The sequence below is a fragment of the Herpailurus yagouaroundi genome, unplaced genomic scaffold (genome assembly GCF_014898765.1).
Source record: "Herpailurus yagouaroundi ecotype Mexico unplaced genomic scaffold, PumYag 162, whole genome shotgun sequence".
NCBI lineage: Eukaryota > Metazoa > Chordata > Mammalia > Carnivora > Felidae > Herpailurus > Herpailurus yagouaroundi.
In genome coordinates, this window is record NW_024412403.1 from 59,651,833 (window position 1) to 59,679,308 (window position 27,476).

The 27,476-nt window shown below is 39.4% G+C and overlaps 2 long non-coding RNA genes across 2 annotated transcripts; both read left to right on the forward strand.

Annotated features, from left to right (window-relative positions):
* The first annotated feature begins 4,942 nt into the window (after window positions 1-4,942).
* Window positions 4,943-11,719, forward strand: LOC121036231 (uncharacterized). The gene is made up of 3 exons (XR_005793285.1): window positions 4,943-7,524; window positions 9,040-9,201; window positions 10,457-11,719. It is a non-coding gene; the product is annotated as an uncharacterized LOC121036231 (long non-coding RNA).
* A 1,876-nt stretch (window positions 11,720-13,595) lies between these two features.
* Window positions 13,596-22,667, forward strand: LOC121036232 (uncharacterized). The gene is made up of 3 exons (XR_005793286.1): window positions 13,596-14,888; window positions 22,246-22,377; window positions 22,622-22,667. It is a non-coding gene; the product is annotated as an uncharacterized LOC121036232 (long non-coding RNA).
* The last annotated feature ends 4,809 nt before the right edge of the window (window positions 22,668-27,476 follow it).

Below are 27,476 nucleotides of genomic sequence, written 5' to 3' on the forward strand. Positions count from 1 at the left end.
CAATATTTACCACATTTGAAATTAAAACTTACATATTTGAAAAAAATATATAAGCATGTATTGTATTAGCCATCAGAATGATGTCAACATTACACATCGTGTAGCTTCTGGAAAATTCCACAGCACATTTGAGAGAATGAAAGTGAAATAGGCAAATGATGTTTTTGTATGATGGTGACAATAGTTTTGACCTTGTGGGCCCCCTGAAATGGTCTCAGGGACAATATTAAAGACTGATCCTGTAAAGGATACGCAAAGACGGAGACCACCTGATGAGAAGATTTTGTGAGTCTTTCCCAAGGAAACTTCTTGTTAAACAGGTATCTTCACAGTGCCTAAACATTTCATCATTTCATCATAACTTAGTGCGGAGAACCCTAGGATGAATCCTTCTTTGTCACTAATCCAGGAGTACCTCAGAGATATTGTGGTTTGGTTTCAGACCTCTGCAAAAAAGCAAATATCATTAAAAAAAGGGCTCAGATGAATTTCTTGTTTTCCCAGTACCTATAAAAGTTACGTTGACACTATACTGTAATCTATTAAGTGTGCATTAACGTTATGTCTGAAAAACAATGCGCATATCTCAGTTAAAGAATACTTTATTGCTAAAAAGTGCTAACCATCCTCTGAGCTTTCATCGAGTCATACTCACTGATCACAGATCACCTAACAAATAGAATAATAATGAAAATGTTTGAAATATTGCAAGAATTACCAAAATGTGACACAGACACATGAATGACAAAATGCTTCTGGAAAAAAGACACCCATGGACTTGTGTGAGGAAGGGTTGCCCCAAACTGTCAATTTGTAAAAAACACAGTATCTGTGAGGTGAAATAAAGCAAGGTACCCATGTAATTCAATTAAATTGGCTTATAAAGTGGCTTATCAGTTACCTTGGAGCATATTGAGGGACTTGGACTTAGACTAGTAGGCTGGAGGAGGAGGAAGGGGTAGCCCAAAGCACGCGGCTGAGAAGGCCGATGCATGTGGAACACCTGTCTTGCCCTCTGATTCCTGCCTGGTCACCCCTGGGAGGAGCTCTCCAACATCCCATACTTATCCTGAAAGTTTCAATTAGGAGTGCTTTTCTGAATCTGTGAATTGGAAAGAGGCAGCTTGGGCTTTGTATGCTTAAGTAATGCTGGGAAAGTTGTAAGCACTTGAGTCATTTAGAATAACTCAGTCACATAGTTCTCTTGTTGGTAAAAATTTAGAAAAATTCCAAGGTGGTGATAAACCTGGTCAGAGAGAGGGGAAAGCAAAAGAAGCCTTTTGGGTTTAAAATAAAACTAAAACTCAAGATGAGAATTTGGGGGAGGATGTAAAAATGTATTAATCACCAACGAGGTAACATTTATAAGTACAGGTTCAAAGAGTACAAAATCCAAACAGTAACTAGGGATCATAAAGCTTTGGTTAAAACAGCTTCCTTGAGGGGTGCCTGGGTGGCTCAGTCGGTTAAGCATCCGACTTTGGCTCAGGACATGATCTCACGGTTTGTGAGTTCGAGCCCCACTTCGGGCTCTGTGCTGACAGCTTGGAACCTGCTTCAGATTCTGCATCTCCCTCTCTCTCTGCCCTTGCCCCGCTTGTGCTCTCTCAAAACTGAATACGCATTAAAAAAAATTAAATCAGAAAACCCCTTATGAGTTAAAAAAACACAACAGTTTCCTTGAACAGACTTTCTTCTTTGGCTATCCTTAGCCTAACAAGAAAGAGATTTAACTTTTTATTTATTTTTTTTTTTAAATTTTTTTTTTCAACGTTTATTTATTTTTGGGACAGAGAGAGACAGAGCATGAACGGGGGAGGGGCAGAGAGAGAGGGAGACACAGAATCGGAAACAGGCTCCAGGCTCCGAGCCATCAGCCCAGAGCCTGACGCGGGGCTCGAACTCCCGGACCGCGAGATCGTGACCTGGCTGAAGTCGGACGCTTAACCGACTGCGCCACCCAGGCGCCCCAGAGATTTAACTTTTTAAAAGTAAACATTCCTAAATTAATTCCTCACAACTGTAATATCTCTTGGGTTTGGGTTTTTGTAGTTGCTCCCAAGATATTTCAGATTTGACCACAGCCTCCCCACCGCAGTTGCTCAGGCTAATGAACTTGCATGAGGTCACACAGAACTGTGATTCATTTCTAAGAAAGTCTGCTTTTGCACAGACGTCACATACACTTGAGACTCCTGTGGTCAAGAAGGAGCTAAAGCCATTGTTCTAGAGGTGAAAAATGAGGCCCCAAGCTTTTCAGTGACTTTCCTCAGGTAACACTGTAAATGTGAGATGGACTGAAACTCAACTGAGAAGCCAGGCTTCTTGCCCAGTGCCCTCTCTCCCCTCCTCTCACCCCGTGATTCAGCCCACACTCTATCAGCATATTCTGTTTATTCTACCAAGACATTCAGAGTCCAACTCCTACCATCTGGCCCCAAACCACCACTGTCTCCTAGACTGTTGTTGTAGCTTTCTTGTTAGTCTCCTTGCTCTGCTCTCTCCCCTGTTCAGTCTATTCTCAGAACTGTTTGAAAATAGGGGTCAACACAAATCATGTCATTCTGCACAAAATGTCCAAATACTTCCGGTGTTATTTAGAGTAGAAGCCAAGGTCTTTACGTGGGCTATAAGGCTGTCCATGATTGGCCCCCCGATAACTCCCTGAAATCATCTACCCCTCTTTCTCCTGATAATGTCCTGCCAGCTACACTGGCCTCCTTACTATTTCACCACTGTTCAGGCATGCTTCTGCCACAGGACTCTGGCACTTACTCTTGTTTTCTGCCTGGAATGTTCTTCCAAAGATTGCCACAATCTGAAGATTTCCCCAACAAATGCTCTTTATCTCGTTCTCCTTTTTATTTGTCTCCATTGCACACACCTCCATCTAGCACACGCTGGGCTTTATTTATTTCATTTATTATCCGTCTTCTCCCATTACATGGTAAGCTTCATGATGGTGAGCGGAGATTTTTATCTGCTTGCTTGCTTGCTTGCTCTTTTCTAGCACCTAGTACAGACAGGTGGTCGACAAATAGTTTTTGGACAAATTAACCTTATGCTAATATATTTTGGGAGGGAGGAGTAGTTCAAACGACTTTGCACTGGAACATCCCTCCTGCCCTATGGGAAAGCATGATTGGCCAAGACAGCAGGAAAAGGCCTTTTAGAAATTGGCGGTCATGAAGCCTGGGGACAAGCATAATGGATTTAGAGCCGATAGACGGAGTATATCTGAACGGTGTCTGCTCTGCCTCACTGACAAACCCTGTCATTCCCAAGAGGCTGTCACTAGTTGGCTAAGTGCTGTGGGCCTCTTAATCTTAAATGTCACCACAGAACCATCCTGCCCCACCACCTTTAAACGAATACGATTCTTGTTCTCAGTCTTGGCTACTTCCTGGGCTTTTTGTTGGCCGTGCTGAGCACTGGAGTCTCCTCAGCTGCCACTGCACAAAAGAGGTACCAGGTTCACACTGCATAAGCACACAAACGGGACCGGGAGCAGCAGAAGGAGGTGGCGGTGGTGGAGGAGGGAAGGGGTGTTGGCTTTCTGACTACAGTTTTTCCATCTTGCTCCAGGGTATTAACAGCCAGGACCCTCCATCAGAGATGGCAAAGAGCCCCCTTAAATGCATACAGAGGATGCCCAGATTGACATCCCTGAATTGCCCCCCTAGACTTAATGTTCCTTCACCAGATCTGTACTGTGTCGTGACAGAAGGACCTTGCCAGCACTTGCAAGGTTCCAGAGAACTCACATAGCTTAAAAGAGATCCTAGAATTGTATTCCCTCTTTCCATTTGTCCCCATGGGTTTCTGAGAAGCCAAGCCGGTTCCACAGCGACCTAGACATGGTAGGAACCGCCTGGGGAGAGAAGATGCTTCTCTCTGCTTCATCTTAAAGCTAGCTTTAATTTACAAAGGCAGAACGTAGTCCCCAAGGGAACTCCATGCCTGTCAAGTTGTGTTTGAATATTTTTTTTTTATTTATATATGAAATTTATTGTCAAAGGTTGTGTTTGAATATTTTTGACTTGGCCAGGTTCTAGCACCAAAGTATCATCAGAAGCCACCAACTTGTATAAAAAATAACAACAGTTTGAGACCTAACATCTCAGGAGTTGATTGGCATATGCTTCCGGGTGAGTTGAAACTTCCTGCCGTATGCAAAGGGACACAGCATCCTGTGAGTCTCTGTACAAAAGACTGAGTAGGAATCACAAAAAGTCAGTATTAGAAGTGATTTTAGAGATGGGGAAACTGAGGCCTGGAGATTTCAAGTGGCTCACTGAAACTTCTTAAGACTCATTCCTTTATCAGGAGAGAGGAAAGAAAGAGGGAGTAGAAATACCCAACATAGCTCAGGCAAGACTCTTCTGCGGCCTGATAGAAGCTGGTTAGGGGCACTGACTCAGCCAAGAAAAAACATTTCCTAAGTGTAAATATAGCTTCAGGAGGTCAGGGCTTTACTGGAACCCAAAATTTTCCTGAACTGCCTCTTTCTGCATGTGGTTCAAAGCTGTTCCTATCACTGGTTTTTGATGTACTTCCAATTTCTCTCACAGTGAACAGGTAAACATCTGGCTTGATAGATATTACACACAGTTCTGATTTTACACTTAAATTCTGGAGAATTCTTTCCCTTGGCTGACACAGTCTGAATTGCTTTCAGCAAACATATTTTTTGCCTTGGATCTTGACAATGGTGGGAGGGTGGCACATTCTTGGGTAGGGAGAGGAAAGTTTATATATATCAGGTTAAAAACAAACAAAGAGGGGCGCCTGAGTGGCTCAGTCGGCTAAGCGTCCGACTTCGGCTCAGGTCATGATCTCACAATTCATGAGTTCGACGAGCCCCGTGTTGGGCTCTGTGCTGACAACTCAGAGCCCGGAGCCTGCTTTGGATTCTGTGTCTCCCTCTCTCTCTGCCCCTCCCTCGCTCATTCTGTGTCTCTCTCTGTCTCTCCAAAATGAATAAACGTTAAAACAAACAAAGAAAACCAAGAGTCACTTATGAAGTGAACACTTACAAGCCAGACTTGAATTTACATTCACTTTCATCAAGTTTCAAAAGGTAAATGTTTCAGAGAGAACATTTCAACAGCGGTGAAAGATGAATAGAAAGAAAACGAATGATTTCACATTCAAGCGCTTGGCTTGGCATTTTGAAGAAAGGGATGGAGGTAATGATGTCATTGGACGAAGTTCGTGATAATAGGTTTTTAGAACAATTAAGTGTAGAATACGTTCTCTCTTTTTTAAGTTTATTTTGAGAAAGAGAGAGAAAGCGCGTGGGCACGAGTGGGGGAGGGGCAGAGAGAGAAAGAGGATCCCAAGGGGGCTCCGCACTGTCTGTGTAAAGCCTACCTCAAGGCTGGATCTCACAACCTTGAGATCATGACCTGAGCTAAAATCAAGAGCCCGACACTTAACTGACTGAGCCACCCAGGCGCTCCAAGTATAGATTACTTTCTGACCATACAGTTATTAGGAAGTGGCATTGCATTTCTTTTCATTATTTTACATACTTCCTTCTGCTAGTTGCGTTTCTGGTGATCAGCACGTATCTCAAAGCGGGTAGCATTTATCAAGTACTGTTCCAGCTGCTCCACTGCACTGGGTCCTGAGAGATAGTTACAGAGGGAGGCACCAATAAAACCCTTTTTCTGGAGGCATTTAACCCTTAATGACAGGAAAATGAACCTATCTGTGTGTATTAAAAGCAACTTGTGAAATATGAAGTAATGTCACGAAGGGGAAATAAAGTTTAGAAATGCACTTATTATAATTCAGTTTATATTTTGATTACATATGTAATGGCAGGATGTCTTGGATATGGACGAGAGGGAACGAGATTGGCCGCATGTTGGTCAGTGTTGAAACTGAGGTTCGTTACATTCTTCTCTCTAGTTTTGTGTATTGTTTGAAAATCTCTTAATCCAAACTTTAAAACAAAGAACTGAGCTCCAATTTTGCGATTAACTGGCTGCTTGAGGGTGAGAACATTATATATAAGTGAGAACATTCTCTCTTCTATGTTCACAATCTAGTCATCTCCTGCCTCCTTTTCATGCGTCTTCCAAATAAAATCTTTCTTCAGTCAATAACCTTGAATTCCATTACTCTAGGCCTTTATCAACGAAAATATAATCCTAATACAGTATTATTACAAAACTTTAAACACATATTTTATTTATCATCTTCAGATAGTCAAAGCTGTTACAGCCAGCTCGGAGCACACTTCCAAACTCAGTGCTGATGAACCAGATCCAGGAATCATGCCTTTCTACTTGCTCGTGGGCTCATTTCACAGCGAGCTTTAGGAGTAATTGACTAAGGACACATAGTTCGTTTACTGGGCATGTCTTCTCAGACCACATAATCTTAGGCCATTACAATATCACTTACAGCTTCTGCTGTTTTTGAACAAGGCTGCAAGAAGCATTTTCAGGAATTTGTGAGAAATGAAGGCATTGTATGACCTAGTGTTTAGAGTAAAAGCCAGTACTAGAAAAACTGTTACTTTCCCGGAAGGAATTGACCTACTACCTCCTCTTGGATTCTAATTATCTAAATGACTGATTTCCCCTTTTTACCTTGACTATCAAGAAGGCAAAGTCCAATTAAGAAGTCACTTTCCAATTATGAAAACAATAAATATTACATGCCCATGATAGAAAAGTTGTAAAATACCCAAGGAGCAAAAACAAGGAAAAGAGAGACATAAAAAAATTAACCCATGATCCCGTCATCCAGAAAAGCCACTGTTAATGTTTTCTGTAAGAGACAAATATGAGACTCAGTTAATGGAATTAAATTTACCATTAGGGTTGATATGAGTGCTTACCTTTTACTTGGTTCTGATTTTCTCAATTTCCTACCTTTTAAGTATATGCATGTTGAAACTGTTTCAAGCCATTTGGGGGAAGAAGAGGTGCCAACAAAAATTTATCCTTAAACTAATATAGTGGCAATATGAGGCAACTATTGTCAAGTTTGGGTCTCCTGATACAATACCTGCTTACTATGGGATTATGAGGATTATATCAAGTGAGTCACCGGTTACACATTGAAAATTCCAAAGTACTATAAAACAATGATAATAAAACGAGCTAACACTATTTGAGTTCTTTGCTATGTTTCCCGGCACAACAACCCTACAAAATGGTACTGTTTTAGCATTTCAGTCTTTGGTGTTATTAAATAGTTCACTTCACTCTTTTGTAGAGTAATGAGGTATAAACCTTAATCCCTATAACCTCAGAATGTTATCTTCTCTGAAAATAAGTCTGTGCAGATGTAATTTAAAATAATGACATTGAGATGAAATCATCCTGGATTTCCACAGGATGCCCTAAGTCCAATGAAAAGTGTCTTTATAAGACACACCTCAGAGGAAAAGTAATGTGACCATGGAAGAAAAGATTTGAGTGCTGTGACATCAAGCCAAGGAAGGCCTGGAGCCACCAAAAACTAGACAAGGCAAATGACCAATTGCCCATAGAGCCTTCAGAGGGGGTAAGCCATGTGGACAACCTTGAGTTTGGACTTCTATCTTCCAGAACTGGTAAAGAATATGTTTCTGTTGTTTAAAGCCATAAAATTTGTGGTAATTTGTTACGATGGCCCTAGGAAGATAATCCAGAGATCCAGAAAGCAGAACCAGAATAAGTTGAAAGTTTAAAACAAAACAAAAAAAAAAAGAACTTTCTAATTATGGGAATTGTTCGAGATTGTGAGAGGCTAAGTTATGAAATCATGGGCCTCTGGAAATTGGAGTAGTGGTTTCGAGGTTGAATGGCCAGGAGGGAAGGGTTTAAGACTCCTTTACACTTTGTTTCCCTCAGATTTACATATTTCTGATTACAGTTTTCTGGAATCACTTCTCAGAAATCCCCAGATTTTATTCACATCCTTGGCCAAAATCCCTGGTTGGGTTAAAAATAATACAGTTAGATCCAAACAGGAAAGTTAGTTTCCAGGGCAGGAAGAAGCCAATGCTGACCATGCCTGGCAAATAGATTGGGAATACCTGGCAGAGCTTCATAACTGTGCAACCATGTACCTGAAGTGGATTCATCTGATGCTTTCCTCATTTGCAGAGGAACAGACTTTCCCATAGGCTCTAGCACAAAATGATGAATGATGCCTGCGGGCAGATTAGGTCTCACCCTCTTAGAGTGTGCCTCTCCTGGCATATGCTACAGTATACTTCCAGAATGCTCTTTAATTTGTCATTTCTTTGGCCAAGTCTACTGTCTCCTGGGTTTCCATTTGGAGGATTGCTAGTGGGGCTACAATTAGGTAGCCAACAACAAGATAATTCCACATAAACAAAATATTTCTCCCACAATTCCAAGACTGGGAAAAGTGGTAAAGTGCTGTTCATGTAATCCCAAACCCTGTAATTTGGAACAACCATTTGGAACAGAATATAAGTCTTCACGGTGTATTTTCTTTGTCTAAACAAATCCTGCTTCCCCTTCAAGACACAGTTTAGGTGCTCTGCTCCTCTTGAAGAATGTTCTCAGATTTCCCCGACTAAGATCCCAGAGCACTTTTATAGATTTATATTTTAGTTTTTAGTATAGTAATTAATATTTTTTCTTCACTGTCCTGTGGAACAAAATTTGCATCTTATTTTTCTCATCTCCAGTGGCCATCAGAACTAGGCACATAGAAGGTGCTCAGTAAATGTTTGTGAAATACATTAAAGTTGCTTCACATTTGGGATCATGAAATGGACTTAAGTTGTTTCTCTTTGAAACAATGGGGGCAAAAAAGGAAATTGTTAGAATGTATCACATGTGATAAGGTAAATGCTCATGGGTCTGAATTCTGGGTCAGGGCGTTAGATGTATATCTTCTTGTGTGTTAATTGAGAATGTGAAAAACTTGAATTAAAGTATGACTGAGTTATTAATACCCACACAACTCAGCAGATATTTTTTAGCATATATTTTGGTAATTTTTTGGTTAAAAATCCAAGTGTGCCTGTCATTTTTTGACCAACACAGCTATCCTTCTCCCTAGGAAATTTCAGATAACTTGTTGAGATCCTCCTGTGACCAGGTGATTATATGGACACGATCAACTTCTGGGGGCTAATGAAGACAGACAAACACATGGCAGCTGAGATCAATGAGACAAAAGTCACTCCTCTTTTTTAGTAGCAGAGCTGGGATACAAACCCAGGTGAGCAGGCTCCAAAGCCCAAGCTCATTTTTCTCTGTCTTGCTATGGAAATGACTCCCTGCGGAAGCAGAAGCAGAAGCAGAAGCTTTCCTGAGAGCTGCCAGTCAGAGCCTTGTGAGCAATGATGCTGAATATCCATCCTCAGGGATCAAGAGGAAGTCCTAAACATTTATGTACTCCTCACAGGACCTCACGCCCCACATTTCTCAAGAACACGATCTTTGTCACCACTACCTAACTTGTCTTTATCCCTGTTTATGGCAGTCACTACAAGCAGCCCAGGAAAGTGCTCATTCCTCCAGGCACTGTGGTCCCCTTTCCTGACTGTCTCCCACCAACCCCTAAGTCCTGAAATCCTTCACCTCTATTCCCTGGAATTCAGGGCCTGTCATCAGCAAACTCCCCTGTGTTCACACCTTTTTCTTTCTATCTTTTTTTTTTTACATTGATTTATTGATTGGAGTATAATTTATATACAATATTATATTAGTTTCAGGTGCACAACATATTGATTGAACAATTCTATACATTACTCAGTGCTCACCATGGTTAAGTGTGGTTACCATATAATGTTATTACAGTGTTAATGACTATATTCTTTATGGTGTACTTTTCATCCGTGACTTACCTATTTTATAACTGCAGGTTTGTATCTGTTAATTCCCTTTATCTATTTGAACATTTTTTTCTAAATGTTTCCGTTCATGTTTTGCGATAACTGAACCCATGCCCCCCTGAGGACAGAGTCCTGCAGCCCCTGCAGGGGTTTGGCTGTACCTAGTTATGGCATGAGGAGGCCCTTTTTTTGCCCCTCTATGACATTTCTAGGCCGTTTTCCTTTCTGACTCCATGAAAAGCCCTTTCTTTGAATCTCGAGTCTTCAAATAATTTACTGTCCCCTCCTTTTTCTTACAGTCACCCAGCTTCCCAGGTCATCTTTATTTCTTGACGATGTTAGTCCTGACTAACTGCTATCATCTCCAAAACTATTTCTGTCATAATTTTTGCTGACATGTGCATAGATGGTGTTTCAATTCCTTTGCCTCTTCCCCTCCACTAACCTAATCCTAGTCCTCACCCTACCTCACGCACTTCCTTCTATGCCCATGTTCTAATTGTTGTTCTCACAGAAACTTCTACTCATTCATGATCTCATTTCACACTTTTCACTGCTGTAAGGCAACCTCCCTATTTTTCCTGTTTATTTCCTCAAGTACTCCGACTCCAGCTCACCTTTATCTGTGGTTTTCTTTAGTCTCTACCTGTTGTTCTGGACCGAAGGCAATTTTGACCGTCAACCCCAAACCCTAGGAGACACATGGAAATGTTTGAAGACATGTATGGTTGTCACAGCTGGATGCTCAATGCTATTAACATTTACCAGATAGAAGCCGGGATTTCTGCCAAATATTCTACGATGCACAAGACAGCCCTCCGCAGCCAAACATTGTCCAGTCCCCACTGTCAATAGTGCCGAGGTTGAGAAGCTCTGCGTAACGTGACCAGGATCCTCAATACATTGATTCTTCCATGGCTTATGGTTTGAATTGTTTCTTTGTAAAAAGGGCATATTGAAATCCTAACCTCCGGTTCCTCAGAATGTGAACTTGTTTGGAGATAAAGTCATTGCAGGTATAATTAGTTAAGAGGGGGTCATGCCGGAGCAGGATGGGCCTGTAATCTAATGACTGGTATTCTTATAAAGAGAATGCCATGCGTGGATAGATACAGAAACACAGGGAGAATTCCACGTGAGGATGGAATGATACACCTAGAAGTCATTGAGTGCCAAAGATGGCCGGGAAACCAGCAGAAATTAGGAAGAGTCAAGGAAGGATCCTTCCCTAAAGGTGTCAGAGACAGCATGACTCTGCTGACACCTTGATTTTGGACTTTGAGACTTCAGAACTGTGATACAAATAAGCAGCCCAGTTTGTGATACTTTGTTATGGCAGTCCTAGGAGGCTAATACTTATGCTTTCACTGAACTGTACTCCATTAATATCCTCACTTGCTGCCTTGCCCAGTTGAAATAATGGTGATCGCTAAAGCAATGGAATATACGATCTTGCACAACTATATTTATTTCAATCAGGAAGTAAAGAGATTGAAATCTGGGTATATGTTCCAGTATTTATCTATCCAAATTGAGTAATAAAATGTTGCAGGCAGGTATGATAAGAAGTTTGGGTAAGGATGAAACTGAAAAGAAGTCGAGGACTTATATGATTCACTAAATTGATATACCAGTGGGTTCTCCATTGACATAGCAGAACTCTTGAAAAGGGCCTTACCCTGTACACCTGAGCTGACTCTTCTTGGGGTATGCTTTGTACTGGTTCACATAATCCAGGTTTTAATTCCTTGAGCAAAGACCAAGAACCTCAAATCCACAGCATTGGTGTCAAATCTCTGGCCAAGAACTCCAAGTGTATAATCTCAGCTATTGTGCTGGGTCTGAAATAGTGATTTTCTTTTACTTTGTTGATTAAATGATTTTGCAAATCTGAGACTGTACAAAAAAAAAAAAACAATAATAATAAACACAGATATAATGAAAAAATAGACATGGGTTTTTGATATGAATTTATTTTTATGCAAATATAACAATTTTAAAGATAATTTTACTGCTTTGTGTATTCGTTATGTTAAAGACATTTGAGAGAAACTAACATAGTAAACAAATTATTTTAACTGAAATACTTGGGGTGTTTATCCATTTATACACATTTCCAGTCAATTTTCAATACTTAATGTAATCTTATTTACTAAATTTATGAGTTTGAGGTTTAGAATATTTTTAACTTATTTTTTTGAGGTATAATTGACACACCATGTTGTATTACGTTTCAAGTGTACAACATGTTGATTTGGCAAGTCTGTGCATTACTTAGTGCTCGTGATAAGTGTAGTCACCATCTGTCAGTATTATATTACAATAATACTGACTACATTCCCTATGCTGTACTTTGCCATCTCTGTGACTTATTTATTTTATGACTGAAGTTCGTACCTCCTAATGTCCTCTATCTCTTTCATCCATCCCCCAACCCGCTTTCCCTCTGGCAACCACCAGTTCATTCTCTGTGTTTAAGAGTTGTTTGCTTTTTGTGGTTCATTTGCTTTGGTTTTTAGATTGTACGGATAAGTGACATCATATGGTATTTGTCTTTCTCTGACTTATTTCACTTAGTGTAATACCCTCTAGGCCTCCATATTGTTGCAAGTGGCAAAATCTCATTATTTTTTAGTGGCTGAGTAATATTCTACTCTATATAGAATATTATATATATTATATATATACCACAACTTGCTTGTCCATTCATCTATCAAAGGACACTTAGGTTGCTTCTATATCTTGGCTGTTGTAAATTAATGCTGCAATTAACATAGGGGTGCATATATCTTTTCAGATTAGCACTTTTGCCTTTTTTGGGTAAATGCCCAATAATTTTTGAAGAATCTCCAACCCACAATGGCTGTACAAGTCTACATTCCTACCAACAATGCACAAGATTTTCTTTTTCTCCACAACCTCTCAACACTTGTTGTTTCTTGTCCTTTTGACACTAGTCATTCCGATTGATGTCAGGTAATATCTCACTGTGGTTTTGTCTTCATTTCCCTGATTAGCCTTGTTGAGCACCTTCTTGCGTGTCTGTTGGCCATCTGTCTGTCTTTGGAAAAATGTTCAGGTCTTCTGCCAATTTTTGAATCAAAAATTTTTTTTTGGTGTTGAGTTGTTTAGTTTATATATATGTGTGTATATATATATTCACTAGGTTGCCTTTTTGTTGTTGATGGTTTCCTTTGCTGTGCAGATGTGTTTTTTTTTTTTTTTAATTTTGTGTAGTCCCAATAATTTAATTTGCTTTGTTTCTCTTGCCAACATATCGATAAATATGTTGCTAAGGCTGACATCCAAGAGATCACTGCCTATGTTTTCTTTTAGGGGTTTTATGGTTTCAGGTCTCACATGTAGGTGTTTAATCCATTTTGAATTTAGTTTTGTGTATGGTATAAGAAAGCAGTCCAGTTTTATTCTTTTGCATGTAACTGTCTAGTTTTCCCAACATCATTTGTTAAAAAGACATCTTTTCCCCATTGTATATTCTTTCCTCCTTTGTCATGGATTAATTGAACATACAAGCACGGGTTTATTTCTGGGTTTTCTATTCTGTTCTATTGATCTATGTGTCTATTTTTATGCTAGTATCATACTGTTTTGATTACTACAGCTTTTTGTATATCTTGAAATCTGGGATTGCTGATAGCTCCAGCTTTGTTCTTCTTTCTCAAGATTACTTTGGTGAGTTTAGCTTTTCTTTTTTTAATTTTTAAAAATTTATATCCAAATTAGTTACCATATAGTGCAACAATGATTTCAGGAGTAGATTCCTTAGTGCCTCTGGTGAGTTTAGCTTTTAAGAAGCTAAAATACTTAAGAGAATTATATGTAAATATGAAAGTTTTATATTTAGTTTTATTAAAGTTGTGTATGTGCTTATGGAGGTTTATGGGGTTTGTATGTCTGTTTTCTTAAGTGCTTGAGATTCTTGAGGAAATACATTATATGAAATATGACTGCAGCTGGAAAATTCACAAGAATGTAAGTAACCAGGTCTGTAAAATGTGTTTAAATATGTAAGAACGTTCAAATTATCGGATTCACACGTTCATTTATTGAATTATATACATTTAAAGTATGAGATAGTTTTATATATAGTATCTAAAGGATTACGCAAATTTTGTTAAAGTATAAGCTAACCTAACAATAAGTACAAACTGCATTTAATTTCAAACTAAAAATTCTTAGTTTACTATATTTTTGCAATTGTGTTTAAAAGCTCAGAAAAAATAAGTTTTTCAATTTATAACTGTAGGCGATTGAATGTCAGTGATAACACAGGCTACTGTAAGCATTGTTTTCTGTACACAAAAGCCTCTATGAGATTTAAAAAAAAAAAAAAGCCCAACTGATGTCAGCCTGGGACGGATCTGAGAAATCTTTCTGATGAAAGTGACTCTGAGGCTGGAAATAAGGAATCTGAAAAAGTTAGCCAGGAGAGAGGAATAACAATGTGTAGGGGAACACAGAATTTCAGTCTTACTGGAAATAAAGGATCAAAGAGGAATCCCTAGGGAGGCAGATGTCACAACTCCTTATTTGGAAAACTATTCAAGGGGCAGCTAAAAACAGTTCTGCAAAGTGCTTCCCACTTCTAAAGCACCATCGACATACTTGGTATGGTAATAATGAATCTAACTGCCTATTCCAGAACTCTCTGCTGTGAAGAGGCCGTGGTGGGCAATGCCAATTGGGAAACAAGGCTGTGGTTTGTGCCGCCTTCAGCAGAACCTGGTGCCAGCTCTGTGGCTCCGGAAACAGAGCTCAATTGTATCTTCCACTCCTCTCTCTTTTTAACCTAATAAACTTTTCTGACAGGCAATGGCACCACTCAGGCCTCACTGCCCAGTAGCCATATGATCTCCATCTGCACTGAGGTCAGCACATAGGCATAAATGGAAGGAAGCAGAAAGCGTATCAGGAGGAAACACATGAATGGAATAAAATGTAAACCAGACTTCTGTCCTGCCGTTGGCCCTCCCAGGCTACCAGAGACTCTTCCTCCTGGCTGACCTCTTCTACAGAGCCTTCTCCTACATTCGCTGGGGATCAACCACAGGTAGCTGACTGCTTCCGCGCATCTGTGCATTCCCAACTCAGGGCCTTCATTCACATTAGCTGTTTCCTCTGCCGGAATATGAACCTTTTCTGTCTTGTCTACTCCTATACTTCCAGTGCCCAGAACAACATCTTCACATAATAGCCTCTCAGAGAACATGTGTGGGTGCCTGAATGGAGAATAGAAAGTACGAGAACACTCTTTCAATGGCCTCTTTAGCATTTTCTGTTTCTGTTCACCTTCAGAGCAGAAAGGGCACCTCTGGGCAGCACTAGATTTGCTCTCTGTTCTCCTTTAGGCAGCCTTTTGGAAAACTAACAGAGCAAAGTCTTAAGGGCACAGATGCACTGTGTGTACTCAGTCTTTTTTCATACTGGCTGTTCTAAGTCCTGCTCAACTCCTGGGAATAAGAGACCAAATAAAGTGTAACCAAACCCAAGTACATCTGCACTATGTGTATGTAGCAAAGCCAATCACTGAGACATCAGGTTTGCAGCAAGGAAAGAGTGTATTGGAGAGGCAGGCAAAACAAGGAGAGGAGATGGGAGGACAAGCCTCAAATCTGCCTCCCTGAAGGGGGACAGAACAAGTTTTTTTAATAATCATAGGGGTTGAGAATACAAACATATTGATGAAGAGGGCAGGGAAACGTATGACTCTTCGTGAGGAAAGATGGAGAATACACATTTAACAAACACGTAAAACATACATCCTGTGTTAACTTTGGGGTACAGACTTAGCATCAGAATGAGGCAAAATTCAGCCCCTGACATCAGGAGGTTGCTTCAGGATGTCCTGAGAGCCAGTATAAACTGGATGGAGTCTTAGGCTCATTACCTCAGGTAAGGAAAGCAGGGTCTTGCTTGTTCATAGGTTAGAACCCTTATCAGTTGACCTTGAGTCCTGGTTTTTGCAGAGACAGCTAGTGGATTTGTTAGTGGGGTCTGAAAAAACATAATAGCTGATTAGGGAGAAACAGTTCTCTGAGAAACAAGCTTTAAACAAGCTTTCAATCTTACTAACCTTATGGGGCATGGTTTCAAAAAAAGTACAAGGTGCAAGAGTTTTGGGTTGACACTGTCTCTTCTATTTACTTGCTCTGTGACCTCGAGCAATTCATCAATTTTCTCTGTACATCTGCATAAAATGAGTTAAGACAATACTTGGCTCATATGGTTGCAGTGAGGAACAAAGAAGATAATTTTTGCAAAGATTTAGTAAAGTTCCTTAAGAGGTGTTAACTGCATTGTTAACATATGTATATATTATATATGTATTGTAATATAATAAATGTATTGTGATTTTTTTATTGCGTTATTATTAGTTACAAAATGAAGGAAAGTATCATTTGGTGGGTTTCAAGCTATTTTAGATAACTGAAGATTTCTTACAGGCATTTCAGGTTCTGCAAATGTTTAATTCTATTTTTTAATAAACTTTTTACTTTATAGTTGTTTCTTTTTTTTTTTTTAATAGACTTTAGTTTGGAGCACCTATGTGTCTCAGTCAATTAAGCATCTGACTCTTGATTTCCGCTCAGGTCGTGATCTCACAATTCATGATTGAGCCCTGAGTCTGGCTCTGTGCTGACAATGCAGAGCCTGCTTGGTATTCTCTCTCTGTCTCTACCTCTCCCACACTCATTCAAGCATTATGTCTCTCTCCCTCTCTATCTCTGTCAAAATAAATAAATGGTCTTCTGACTTTGTTCTTCTCCTTCAATATTGTGTTGGCTATTTTGAGTCTTTCGCCAATTAATATACACTTTAGAATCCATTTGTTGATACCCACAAAATAAATTGTTGAAATTTTGATTGGAATTGCATTGCATCTATAGATAGAGTCGAGAATAATTAACATCTTGACAATGAGTTTCCCTACCCATGGTCATGGGATATCTCCCCATTTAGTTCTTTTTTGATTTCTTTCATAAGAGTTTTATAGGTTTCCTCATATAGACCTTATATATATTCTGTTATATTTATACCTAAGAATTTTATTTTGGAGGGTAATAACATAAATCTTATTCTGCTTTGAATTGCAAATTTCACTTGCTCATTGCTGGTGTATAAAAAAGTGATTGACTTTCATATATTACTCTTGAATACTGTAATCTTGTTATAATCACTTCTTTAGTCAAGTTTTCTTGGCAATTGTATCTGGCTTTCTACATAATTATGTTATCTGTGAGCAAAGACAGTTTTATTTCTTCCTTCTCAATCTACACACCTTCTGTTTCCTTACTTGTCTTATTGCATTAGCTAGGACTTCTAGTACAATGTTGAAAAGGAGTGGTGAGAGGGGGACATTCTTGCTGTTTTCCTGATCTTAGCAGAAAAATCCTAGCTTTTCACCATTAAGTATCATGTTAGGTAAAATCTATTTTTAATTTTTTTTTTCAACGTTTATTTATTTTTGGGACAGAGAGAGACAGAGCATGAACGGGGGAGGGGCAGAGAGAGAGGGAGACACAGAATCGGAAACAGGCTCCAGGCTCTGAGCCATCAGCCCAGAGCCCGACGCGGGGCTCGAACTCACAGACCGCGAGATCGTGACCTGGCTGGAGTCGGACGCTTAACCGACTGCGCCACCCAGGCGCCCCTAAAATCTATTTTTAAAAGTACTTTTTAAGCTGTTATGAATTTGAATAGAAAATAACAGTCAAGTAAGTTTGCATGCCTAATTTTAAATAAGTGCAGACAATTAAGGTTCCAAGTGGGCTTGGAAAAAAGCCCACTCCTGCATCCCTGATATTCTAATAATACTGTCATTGATTAGGAACACTTGAGGTCTGGAGTGGTTTTCACTTCCTTGGAAGACAATGCTGAACTTTCTCAGGGGTGCCCCTGGTGAAGATGCCAGCAGATTAATGGACAATAGCTGACTTGATCAAATTTTGATCAAACTGCAGAAAACTTTGACATGGAAATTCAGACCCAGTTCACTAATAGTTTAAACATTGAGAAAGGATCATCTCCTTAGTGCAGACCCTGTGCTTCTCAGTACTGAATTCAGTGGCAGATATAAACCAGGTTAAACTGGCTCCATAACATCTTCTGTAGAGTCAAGTTAGTGTCATGGGTTTTACATGGCATTCTTTAAAAAAATGTGTTTAATCATATGTTCAGACTTTTTACAAAATTTCGTTATGGATAGAAAAACAGACAAATGAACTGATTAGTAAAACCCTCCCGAATGCCAGCAGAATGGACTCCATAATGTTCCTAGACCTTCTGCATAGGAGGGCTCATTCTCCTTCAACTTCAGCTTCAGCTATAATCTTTCCCTAACTCTAGAGATTGGCAGGGGACAAAGCAATGAGTTGTTTTTTTTTTTAAATTCATCTTATTTTTACTTATTTTCAACTAATTTATTAAGAAAGGATTTATAAGGGAACTCCTGTGTGGCTCAGTCGGTTAAGCATCTGACTTTGGCTCAGGTCATGCCTCATGGTTCGTGAGTTTGAGCCCCGTGTCGGGCTCTGTGCTGAAACTCAGAGCCTGGAGCCTGCCTCAGATTCTGTGTCTCCCTTTTCCTCTGCCCCTCTTCTGCTTGCAGTTTTTTTTTTTTTCTCTCTCTCTCTCTCAAAAATTAAAAAAACACTAAATTTTTTTAAATATAAAAAATTTAAAAAGGATTTATAAGGAATAAAAGATGATAAAATAAGCATGTAATGTGACCCCACAAATTTGAAGAAATAGATCATTGGCAATTACGAACATTGTTTAAACTCAAAGGCGGGCAAGCTTAATATTTATTTCTTTTTTTAAATTATTGGAGCTTTGTTTTTTCTTAATTGTCTTTGAAAGTAATAAAATTATATGTGGGAAGCAGATGCCTGCTTATTGTGCCATCAAGCGCTATGTTGACTGCCAAACAAGGACACTTGTCAGACGACTTTGAGTCATTTACTCATTCATTCAATAAACATTTATTGAGCTTCTATTATATGGCAGGTGCTTGTGTTTCACTTAGCATCCTGTGATGGTGTTCTTAATTTGAATTGAGATGATTCCCATAGCTCATGCTGTGTCCCATACTGTCAGTCTTGGGGTTCTTTCAATTCCACCTCTGGGCAACACTTGTATCGTCGTCCCTCTCCGAGGTAAATGGATCCCCCTTGTTCTTGCTTATACCTATTTACTCGTTATAATTGCGAACCATCTTCCCCGGATTTTCAGGGGCACGTCAGTGTTCAAACTTTTGACTCATAAAATATGCTAATTACAGTTATATGTAAATAACTTCCTTGTTCTTGGCTTTGTTGAGAATATAACACGCATATTTGTCATATAAGGGAAGGCACTCTATAAGTACTTGTTGAGTAAATTGTAAATATGTCTTCATTGGCTGAATTTATTAAAAGAAAAAATGTATCACACTCAGTTTTCAGCTAGATTGGTGTACCTTTTTTAAAAAGAATGTTTATTTGTTCATTTTGATTGATTGACGGTGGGGAGGCACAAGTGGGGGAGGGGCAGAGAGAGAAGGAGAGAGAGAATCCTAAGCAGGCTCCGTGCTGTTAGCACAGAGCCTGATGAGGGGTAGGATCTCATGAACCCAGAGACTATGACCTGAGCTGAAATCAAAAGTCAGATCTTAACTAACTGAGCCACCCAGCTACCCCTAGTTTGGAGTACTTTTAAGGAGAAAATAAGATCCTTATCACCTCAAGCTTGTACTTCTGCCCATCTCTGCCTCAAAAGTCTCTGTAACAACCTTTTATATTGCTGTGTTTGTGCTCATATGTACACTTTTCTGACTAGGGTGAATCGTCCCTCCACTTCACTTCTGCTCCGCTTATGTAAATCTTTCCCACCCTTCAAAAGTGATTCCTCCACAAAATTTATCCAGGTTCAGTCTGTATGCTTCCATTGACCAGTCACTAGACATCTGAAGACCCAGGGATAAAAAGAGAAAAATTCAGATGATTTTTTCTAAGCTTTTGATTCCTATTATTTCCTAACTTCTAAAAAAATAAGAGATAAGAGTACGTAGATTCCTTTTCTCCATATTTTTTTCTTTTTTTCCAACGTTTATTTATTTTTGGGACAGAGAGAGACAGAGCATGAAAGGGCGAGGGGCAGAGAGAGAGGGAGACACAGAATCGGAAACAGGCTCCAGGCTCTGAGCCATCAGCCCAGAGCCCGACGCGGGGCTCGAACTCCTGGACCGCGAGATCGTGACCTGGATGAAGTCGGACGCTTAACCGACTGCGCCACCCAGGCGCCCCTCTCCATATTTTTTTCAATAATACAAGTACATATCATATCTTAAATATAACAAACTAAATTGTTTACATCAGCAAAGTGTTACATAATAGATTTTCATGTCCCCAGACAATGTAAGTTTAGATATGTTCAAGTCACAAAAGGCAAAGAGCTTTGTATACTTTTCCTTAAAAAAAAAAAAAAAAGAAATAATTTCTAGCCTCACTCTCCTAAGTTATAGCTTTTGATGCACATTTGAAAATTAATCATGTACTGCCTCATGACATGATCTATATCATATTAATGTCTGTAGAGTTGTTTAATAGTTCATTAATTAAGCAACATGGTAAGGGTGACAAGAACAAAGTAAGCTCCCCAGAAATCTTGGAAGGAGAGGAACTACTTTGGGACTGGTTAAAGTTTTGAGGCACTGGAATTGAGATTCCTGAGTGAAAAGAAAAGAAAAAAAAAAAAAAAGGAAAGGAATGGAGATAAAGTTTGTTAATGCCTCTAGAGTGGAAACTGCAATCTCAGATGCCTATACGAGTCAGGGGAGGTAAATTAAAATAACTGATTTAATAAGAATAGGGAGTTTTAGGCTCAGTGTCAAATATCAACTCAAGCACTGGGTAGAAATAAAATGGCTAGGAAGCTAGGGACCTGCTCTTGTAACATTGAAATATTAGTAAATGACTCATGAAAATTAATATTTTTAGGTATAAATCTTGCTGGGATTGCTTATATGTCTTTGAATTCCCTTTGACTGAGCCCAGGATAATTTGCTGTCTCTCAGTGGAGTATCCAACTCGACTTGGGGTTCTTGAGACCTCATTCCCCTCCATCCCACTTGGAATTGAGTTTTTAAAATTTTATTTATTTATTTTATTATATAGAGAGAAAGAGCGAGAGTGGAGGAAGAGGGGTAGAAGGAGGGAGAGAGAAACAATCTTTTTTTAAATTAGTTTAATGTGTATTTATTTTTGAGAGAGAGAGCACAAGTGGGGGTGGGGCAGAGAGAGGGAGACATAGAGTCCTTAGCAGGCTCCAGGCTCTGAGCTATCAGCACAGAGCCTGATGCAGGGCTCGAACTCATGAACCGTGAGATCATGACCTGAGCCGAAGTTGGGTGCTTAACTGACTGAACCACCCAGGTGCCTCAAGAGAAAGAAATAATCTTAAGCAGGTCCCATGCTCAGCGTGCAGCCCAAAGTGAGGCTCAATCTCATGACCCTGGGATCAAGAGTCGAATGAAGAGTCAGATGTCCAGCCAACTAAGCCACCTAGATGCCCCTGAAATTGATATTTTTAAGTGAAGAATAAAGAGATTAGAACAAAGTTGGTGCCCTTGGACTTCTGAAAAAGGGTTTTGTATCTCGGGTGCTTTAAAAAATTCCTCATGCTCCTTGTAGGCACTTCTAGGCTAGCCCTTGCCTTTCTCTTCACCTTGGTCCTGGTCTCTTGGCCTTAGAGTTGATTTTCTCCTATGGCTCATCTCTTTGCCCTTTAGAAAAATTTCTATATTTGTGCCACTTGACTCCCAACTTCACTTTCCCCAAGATTCTGGCCTCCAATTTCCCCTTTGCTTTACAATCTATTCCTCTGTGAAGTTTCATGTTATTATCAAACTCAGAGCAAGTTTTCAGAACCTCAGCCAAGAGCAAAGCCCTCAGGTCCCTATCTGCCAAGGAAAGGAATTTGGACATGAATAATGTCTCAAGAAAATTAAGGTAATTAAGAGGAAATGTTACCCAAGCCGAGGAAGAGCTTCCATTTGAGTGGATAAGTGAACAGAAAGCCTTCTCCCCTTGGCAGAGATGGCAGCCAGCAGGACTGGTTTTTGCTGTTAGGCTTTCCAAGTAGCAGCAAGGTTCCTGCATCCACAGTACAAACAGTCTGGTTGTGTTTGAACTTCTCATTACATATGGTCATAACAAGCGAAGGGAGAGAGGTAGCATATCTCCAGGATGAGAAAGCCCAAATACCTACCACGGTGAATATAAAACACTCCGTAGACTCTCAGTGGAGAGGAGGAAGGAAATGGAGGGAGGACAACTCTTGAAATTGTTAGTGTAAGGAAACCACTGTCAAAGATAACTGAGAAAGCATGTATACTCTTTGTTGCCCTTCTCCTGATGCTCTGCCCCCAGGAAGAAGAAGCTACAGATGTTTCCTCAACAAAGCACTCTGAACAGAGCAGAGTAATGCAGCTATTCTGGACTTGGAACCAGAAGACCCAGCTTCACATTCTGACAAAAGCACTGCCATGCCATGTCCCACAAGTCAGTCACCTCTCTAAATCTTGACTTCTCTATTTTTTAAAAAGAGATGATGTAAGAATATTCATCTTATACTGTTGAGAGAAATGTAAGGGGTAATGTATGTAGAAGAACTTTGAAATACTAAAGGATCCCACTACTTAAGGTTGTATTATGACTTGCCATGTTTTAGTACTTAATAGTGTTCATACCAAGTATTTGTGATTTATTTTTTATTATTTTTTTAATGTTTATTTTTGAAAGAGAGAGAGAAAATGCACCCACAAGCAGGGGAGGGGCAGAGAGAGAGAGACACAGAAGCCAAAGCAGCCTCCAGGCTCTGAGTTGTCAGCAAGAGCCCGACGTGGAACTCGAACCCATGAACTGCGAGATCATGGCCTGAGCCGAAGCTGGATTGTCAACCTACTGAGCTACACAGGTGCCCCAAGTATTTGAGATTTAAATGATACAGGTTAAAAATAAAATTTGGATTTTTAATCCAAAAAAAAAGTATGAGTATTAAAAGAGACTTCTAGCAGTAGTATAATAGCATGATGGGTTGTGGAGTCAAATTCCTGCAAATTCAAGATTTGCAACAGACTACATAATCATAGGTATCAACTTTTCATGCCACATGTCCTCATCTGTGAATAATTCTTTGCACTGTTTTCCAGGGTTAAATGAGAAGGCATAGTAGAGCATCGTGTTTGTTTTCTTTCCTTTCCTTTCTTCTACTTTTTGACATGCTTTCTCTGTTTCCCAAGCTCATTAAAACCTGAAAAAGGAAAATTACCTTAGTGGATCCAAGCAAGAGATACTGGCATGGGAATATCATGGAGCCAGGAGGAGAATGAATTTTTCTTGTATGGCAGACAATGTTAAACTCTGCTTCTGCACCCACAGTCTGGGGTATCATTTGTACTCTCACAAATCCACAATGCTTAGTTTAAAGAAGTTTTGGGTGATGCAAGATTGACTTGACGGTATGCAGTTGCCATTATAAAGAGGGATGCAGGGCTACATAGGAAAACAATGTGTCCATGACTCACTGCGATTTTAAAGGTTTGTTTTTTCCTGAGCTGACACTTACAAAGATGTGCCTCATGAGCTCATGCCCTACAATTTGAGGAATGTATTATTAAGTCAACTGCTTGTCTTGTTTATGCCTATTTATGGTTATGGTACCTTATTTATGAGTCTGTGGTATGAATAGTTAAGCTTCCATCAATGATAGTAGTTAGGCTGAGAGACTAAAGCAATGACACACTTGCCCAGCAAATATAAATGGGTACTACAAAATTTTTATACACACGTAGTGGGAGGATGTCTGGAAAGGCAGAATCCGGTACGTTTCTAACTCACACGTGTGTTGAAGGAACACATTCCTTGAAACCCAGGCCTATTTTGCCATGTAAAAGTTATCATTGGATGTAACTCTCCCAGGAAACAGTAAGTTATTATTATTTTTTCCTTTCAGTGTATACCTTAAGAAACTACTACAGGACAAACAGGTTGGCAAGAAACAATGAATGCAACTGTCTGACTCTGTGGGAGCAGTAAGGTTGAGTGATCCTCTTCTCCCTCAAGAAGTTCTTGGCATCAGGGCTGACAACTGGAAATGAATGGAAACAAAGTGCTTTAAGGGCCCCAGTGATAGCAATAGCCCAGTGTTCTTCAGAGTCATAGATGCTTTGTTTAAAGATTTCCCAGAGGAGCATCAGTGCAGGAGGAAAACAAGATCAACCCAAAGAATCTTCTGTACATGGCCAGGGTTATTGCATAGCAGCTGGGGCAACATCAATGAGGGGAGAATTTCATTGAAAATAGCCTTCACTAGGGGCACCTGGGCAGCTCAGTCATTTAAGTGTCCAACTTTGACTCAGGTCATGATCTTGCAGTTCATGAGTTCAAACCCGACGTTGGGTTCTGTGCTGACAGCTCAGAGCCTGGAGCCTGTTTCGGGTTTTGTGTCTCCCTCTCTCTCTCTGCCCTTTCCCCACTCTCACTCTGTCTCTTTCTCTCTCTTTAAATAAGCACTAAAAAAAAAAAAAAAGAAAGAAAGAAAAGAAAAATAAAAAGAAAAGAAAAGAAAAGGAAAGGAAAGAAAAGAAAAGAAAAGAAAAGAAAAGAAAAGAAAAGAAAAGAAAAGAAAAGAAAAGAAAATAGCCTTCACTTTCGGCCATAAAGCATGACCCAGCAGAGCGAATTTATGGAGGTAGTTTTGACAAACTCCAGTTTCAAGGTGAAGCTCTTCCTTACAGGATATGATGAATGTGTGTAAGCCCTCTGGGCAATTAGGATTACCATAAAGAAGATGACTACAAGGGAGGAGAGAAGCTTATTATCACGAAGGGCAGGTCAGTATGAAGCCTTAATCTGTTTTGATTTGAATAACATAGGACCTTACTTGTTCCCTTCTTTGAAGTGGGTTAAAGGGATTATCCTACTAGGTGTGATTAAGAATATAGTAAGATGAATCTTAAACTATTAGCTCAGATGTGCAAGATACCATATTTCTTTTATTTAAGAAAAATCAACTTATCCTACTTTGTCCCTGGTTTCCAAATCAAAACTTATTTTGTTACACAGAGGAAAAAAGTCTGCTTTGGAGAGAAAATTGAACTTGGGTCACCTTGAACTCTAAGAAAATATGATCATAATTCTACAAAGAAATAAAACACCATACATATGCTAAATTGTAGTCAGTCTTGTCACTCAACATATTAGCCCCTACTAATAATATTGAAGAATGCATACAAGGTAGGCTACTGATTTTTAAAAATAATCATACTGGGTGTCTCGGTTAAGCATTGACTTAGGCTCAGGTCATGATCTCGTGGTTCATGAGTTTGAGCCCTGTGTTGGGCTTTGTGCTGACAGCTCAGAGCCTGAAGCCTGCTTCGGATTCTGTGTCTCCCTCTCTCTCTGCACCTCCCTCCCACTCTGTCTCTCTCTCTCTCTCTTTCTTTCTCTCTCTCTCAAAAATAAATAAACATTTTAGCCACTCTGACCAGTGTGAGGCTGTATCTCAGTGCAGCTTTTATTTGTATTTCCCTGATGATGAGTGATGTTCAGCAGCATCTTTTCATGTGTTTCTTGGCCATCTGAATGTCTTCCTTGGAAAAGTGTCTATTCATGTCTTCTGCTCATTTCTTCACTGGATTATTTATTTTACAGATGTTGAGTTTGGTAAATTCTTTATAGATTTTTGATACTAACCCTTTTTCTGATATGTCATTTGCAAATATCTTTTCAAATTCCGTCAGTTGCCTTTTAGTTTTGTTGATTATTTCCTTTGCAGTTTCCTCTGCAAGCTTTTAATCTTGAGGAAGTCCCAAGAGTTCATTTTTGCTTTTAGTTCCATTTCCTTTGGAGATGTGTTGAGCAAGAAATTGCTGCAGCTGAGGCCAAAGAGATTGTTGCCTGCTTTCTCCTCTAAGGTTTTGATGGCTTCCATTTAGGTCTGTCATCCATTTTGAGTTTATTTTTGTGTATGGTGTAAGAAAGTGGTCTGGTTTCATTCTTCTGCCTGTGCTGTCCAGTTCTCCCAACACCATTGGCTAAAAAGACTGTCTTTTCCATTGGATTCTCTTTCCTGCTTTGTCAAAGATTAGTTGACCATATATTTGTGGGTCCAGTTCTGGGTTCTCTATTCTATTCCATTGGTCTATGTGCCTGTATTTGTGCCAGTACCATACTGTCTTCATGCTTACAGCTTTGTAGTAGAGGCTAAAGTCTAGATTGTGATGCCTCCCACTTTGGTTTTCTTCTTCAATATTACTTTGGCTATTTGGGGTCTGTTGTGGTTCCATACAACTTTCCGTATTGTTTATTTTAGCTTTGAGAAGAATGCCAGTGCAATTTTGATTGGGATTGCATTGGATGTGTAGATTGCTTTGGGTAGTATTGACATTTTAACAATATTTATTCTCCCAATCAATGAGCATGGAATGTTTTTTTTTTTCCATTTCTTTGTGTCTTCTTCAATTTTCTTCATAAGCTTTCTATAATTTTCAACTTATAGATCTTTTACATCTTGGTTAGGTTTATTCCTAGCTATTTTATGGCTCGTGGTGCAATTGTAAATGGGATCAGTTTTTTAATTATGTTTCTGTTGCTTCATTATGGGTGTATAAAAATGCAACCGATTTCTGTACATTGATTTTGTACCCTGCGACTTTGCTGAATTCATGTATCAGTTCTAACAGTCTTTGGGTGGAGTCTTGCAGGTTTTCCATGTATAGTATCATGTCATCTGTGAAGAGGGAAAGTTTGACTTCTTCCTTGCTGATTTGGATACGTTTTATTTCATTTTGTTGTCTGATTGCTGAAGCTAGGACTTCCAACACTCTGTTAAACAACAGTGGTGAGAGTGGAAATCCCTGTTGTGTTCCTCATTTCAGGGGGAAAGCTGTCAGTTTTTCCTTATTGAGGGTGATATTAGCTATGGGATTTTCATATATGGCTTTTATGATGTTTAAATATGTTCCTTCTTTCCTGACTTTCTTGAGGGCTTTTATTAAGAAAGGATGCTGGTATTTTGTCAATTCTTTTTCTGCATCTATTGACAGGATCATATGGTTCTTATCCTTTGTTTTATTTATGTGATGTATCCCATTGATTGATTTGTGAATATTGAACCAGCTCTGCAGTCCAGGAATGAATCTCACTTGATCATGCTGAATAATTATTTTTCTATACTGTTGAATTTGATTTGCTAGTATCTTGTTGAGAATTTTTGCATCCATGTTCATCAGGGATATTGGCCTGTAATTCTACTTTTTTGTGGGGTCTCTGTCTGGTTTGGGAATCAAGGTAATGCTGGCTTCATAGAATGAGTCTGGAAGTTTGCCTTCCATTTCTATTTTTTTGAAAAGCTTAAGAAGGATAGGTATTAACTCTGCTTTAAATGTCTGGTAAAATTCTCCAGGGAAGCCATCTGGTCTTGGACTCTTATTTGTTGGGAGATTTTTGATAACTGATTCCATTTCTTCATTAATTATGGGTCTGTTCAAATTTTCTGTTTCTTCCTGTTTGAGTTTTGGTAGTGTATAGGTGTCCAGGAATTTGCCCATTTCTTCTAGGTTGTCCAGTTTGTTGGCATATAATTTTTCATAGTATTC